Source organism: Cornus florida, unplaced genomic scaffold, assembly GCF_030987335.1.
Source record: "Cornus florida cultivar Cherokee Brave unplaced genomic scaffold, ASM3098733v1 CherokeeBrave_3.0.0_Hap2_Chr05, whole genome shotgun sequence".
NCBI lineage: Eukaryota > Viridiplantae > Streptophyta > Magnoliopsida > Cornales > Cornaceae > Cornus > Cornus florida.
The window spans coordinates 88,633,037-88,637,578 of record NW_026775575.1 but is presented as its reverse complement, the minus strand read 5'-3'; positions in this window follow the sequence as shown (position 1 = coordinate 88,637,578).

The following is a 4,542-nucleotide window of genomic DNA, read 5'->3' as shown; positions in this document are numbered from 1 at the left end:
TGTATGCACCGGTATGGGATGGTGGCATATTAAGAACGGATTAGTTTAAAATACTAAGTTCTACCTATTTTGAAATAAGAAATGGATTAACTATAAAAATTAAGTTTTACTTAAATTGATGACTAAATTTATCATTTATTGCATCAATTATTTGATTTGTGAATTGTATGCATCGGTATGGGACGGTGGCTAACTAGAGATGGATTAGTTCAAAATACTAAGTTCTACCTATTCTGAAATAAGAAATGGGTTAACTATAAAAGTTAAGTCCTACTTATAAATATATCAGGTCAATAAACAGTTGAATGACATACCTTGTCTTAGATGGATTTTATATATACGATTATGGTGTTGTGATATGAGCTTTAGTCTCAGGATCATGGTTAGGATGTGTATATCACCTAGGATGGATAACCGGATATAGTTGCTATTCCCTGGTAGGTCTAGGTATACATGCCCACGTTATGTGCGATTTGTATGTAATCTCTACTCAGGCTACAACAGACCTATAGGCTAGTGAGCGTCCTATAGTGTGTGTGTGTATATATATATATATATATATATATATATGGACTATTTAGCTATTGTTAGGGTTATCTAGGATGTATATGTGTATCGAGTCTCTACTTAGACTGTAGTAGAGTAGAACTTATTTGTGAGCCTGACCCACCTTTATTTTTCAAGTATTCGTCAGGAGTAGGGATTACTCGTGCTAAGCAGGGATCGTCTACTTTATTCTTCCGGATTATTTACTTAGAAGTTTTCTTTATGTTTCAATTTTCTGATATAGACAGTTATGTCTGTCATTTGTTTAGTTCTGATTTTCCAAGGGTCCACAGAGTATAGATTCCCGAGTTGTACAAGTTAGAGGATTATTTGTATCAGAAGAAATTATTTATAAGAATTTATTCTGAGGTTTTCGTTAATGAATTATCATTTTAGTTTCTTTCCGCAATTTTATTTATTCCTATTTATTATATTTGTATTCTGTGTTCGATTATTGCCATTTGTTTTTTATATACTCGGGTATTCGGGCATGGGCCTGACCAACCCGCATTCGAAAATCCGGGGGTATCACAGTGTCCGGTACACAAGACGTGAAAAGACGCAAATGCCCTTGCAATAACAAATTCCGAAAAATGGAGAAAAATGAAAACATCACACATTAATTAGTGCAATTTTTTCTTTTTCTCTCTTTGAATTTTTATTGTGAATATTAATTCATGTATTTACATAAATGTACATGAAATGCCAATGATGGGTTGCAATAATGACAACCATTACAATGAATTTGTATTTTTGTTCGGCAAGAATTAATTATATATTTTTCTCATCCCTTCCCACTTATTTCTTATCATTGTTTCAAATCCCATGCTCTGTCGTTGAAAGGATTGAAAAAATTCAAAGGGTCTTTCTATGGGGTAGAAGGGGAGTGGAGTTCAAGTATCATCTTGTTAACTGGGAGAAAGTTTACAAACCCATGAAGTTAGGCGGTTTAGGTATCCAAAAGTTGGTTCCTTTTAATAGAGCTTTATTAGGAAAGTGGTTATGGAGATTCGGTAGGGAACAACATCGCCAGTGGAGAAGGGTCGTCTCGTGTCGTTTTGGGGAGGAGAGTGGTGACTGGTCCTCTTGTCCAGTCTCTGTTGCAGGAGGCGTCAGCCTGTGAAAATTCATTCGGAATGGTTGGTATATCTTTTCCTCACACATCAGATTCAAGGTTTGTGAGAGGATTTATGGTGTAGAGATTAGTTGTTGTCTTATTCCTTTCCTAGACTTTATAATTGCCGAAAATAAGCACGCTTGCATAGCTGACTGTTATAAGCTTGACAGCGGTAGGTTACGTGGGACTTGCATTTTAGGCCTTTTTTTCAGGATTGGGAGATGAAAGAGGCATGTGGTTTTTTGGATTTGTTGTATCAGCAAAAGGATGTTGACAAAGGTAGTGATGATATTTTGTGGGTCCCTTCCACCCATTGTAGATTTAGTGTTCGGTGCATGTTCTTGTGTCTGTCCAATTTCGTTTGTCATGATTTCCCATGGAAAACTATGTGGCGTTCTAAGGCTCCACTTAGAGTCGCATTCTTTGTTTGGACTGCTGCCTGGGGCAAGATTTTGACGTTGGATAATTTGAGAAAGAGAGGTAACATTATTGTTAATTGGTGATGTCTATGTAAAACAGACGGTGAGTCTGTGGATCACATTCTTATGCACTGTCCTGTGGCGTACGATTGTTGAAACCTCATCTTCGGCATTTTTGGCATTCATTGGGTAATGCCTCAGACCTCCATAGGACTGATTAATGCATGGAGAATATGCCCAATGAAAAGTCACGCTCGTGATTATTGGAGGATTGTACATTCCACACTGTGTTTGGTGGTGCATATGGAGAGAAAAGAATAGCAGAAATTTCGAAGGGAAGGAATCGTCTTTGGCAACCTTGAAAATTCATATTTTTCGTTCTATTTTCTATTATGTGAAAGGAAGCGTTTGCACCTCGAATGATAACTTAGTTGATCTTTTGGACTCTATTGGTCCTTAGGTTCAATTTTTACTTTTTGTATAAAGGACGCGTTCCCCTTTTGAGAGCTTTTCTAATCGACTTTTACTTATAAAAAAATTAAATAAAAAAATAAAAAAGATTTAAGCTTTTGATTTCAAAAGTAAGCCAAAATAATAATTCTTGTGTTGCAAACATTATATTTTCTTTATTAGTATTATTATTATTATGGTAAATCAATGTGTATTAAAAGAAGGATCCGCATAAGGAAGAGGCCCAAAGCCCAAAAAGAGAAAGGCCCAACCCAATTCACTTTAGTCTGAAAAGTTCCGTTGATCTCGGAATTAGATATGCGGATAGTACCAATTTCCAAGTTACATGTTATGTGAACTCAAATTTTTAAGTCTAAATCCCAATGGCAATATAATGAAAAGCCCAATAATGATATACAGTAATATATACACACACAATATCTTGTCATATCAATCTAGTATATGTCTTGAAAAAATAATTATAAATAAAAAAAGTCTGAAGCCTTCCGTCAGCATCCACAAGTTTTATCGATTTTTCTTTATGGTGGAAAAATGGATATATTAAATATGTAAATTTCACTCTCTCTCATTTACACTTTCTATTTTTTTTTTCTTTTCTTTTCTTAAATGGGTAGTGATACTAACACAGAATGATTGGATCGATTTTTTTACCAAAGTATGTTATCCGGTTGGCAAAATAATGTTATTTGGTTAATTCTGATGAGCCTACATTAAAATCAATTTTACAATCCGGTCCTGGTGGTAAATTAGTAATCCTCCTCCACAAATATGTCATCATCACTAACGAAAATATACAATGCTCAATCTTGACATAATTAAAATGAAAATTTATGTAGCACGACTTCGTGAAAAAAAAAAAGTGGAGCAAAACTATCAAAAATGGCTAATTATGTTAATAACAGTTAGAGAGTTGTTTTTTTAATCACAATTTAATTAATGACGCACTACAATGTTGTGTTTTTTAACAAGTGTGGAGTCACCGGACTCTTTCTCAATCAGGCGGGTTACTCCGGCTCACTGAACTCCCAATCTGAACTTTTCATACCTACATGTTGAGTATAGGCTAAAATTTAACAAATATGACTCAATTCAAGTCATAAAGAATAGCACGCAAGAGCCAATCTGCTCCAAAAAGTATAGAGTAGAGAGCTCAAGGTGCGCAATTATAGAATGGGGCAACAACTCTTGTTTGAGATGTTTACTTTTACAACATTTTTGGTTATATGGAATTATAATTTTGGAATTGAAATTTGTATAGAATTGGAGGAAAGCAAATTTTCAATAATTTTTTCATCAGGTCAATTGCGCTCTCTATCTCATTTGATATATTGAAGATTTAATTGAATAATCAGAAAAAATTCTCGAGTAATTTGAGATAGTTTCCTATTATTGAAAACTTGTTATTATTAGATTAATAGTGAAAACAAATCCTCCTTATTTTTTATTTTCTATTTCTTTTCATTTTCATAATTTCTTCTCCTATAAAGGAGGCTCCACCATTGTATTGCGTATAAGTTGAGAGATTATAATAAAAGTGATGTAACCCTTTGGACTCTTTATGCCGTAAATGTAAGCTCTAAGTAATATATATGTATTCTACTCGTTTAATTTCTCCTTTCACTTATGTTTTATGTTTTACAATATGATATCAGAGTCAAAAGTTTCAAATTCAAACCTCACCGTCACTCTAATTAAAAAAAAAAAAAAATTAAATACACATGCTGGATCAAAAAAATGTCACACATGAATTCAACTATTAGGACTTACATTCACAACACACAAAACCAAAGGATTACATCACTTTTATTATGAACTCTCCTAATTGTGTTTACAAATGATAAGGATAAAAATAATAGGCAACTCAAAGTCAAAAGAGAAATAAGATAAGGGTAAAGGATTTATCTTACCCAAAATTTCTATGGAATCATAAAAAATATGTGGTTACCATATGTAACCAAAGTTACCATTCCTGTAAGAAGGGAACGATAT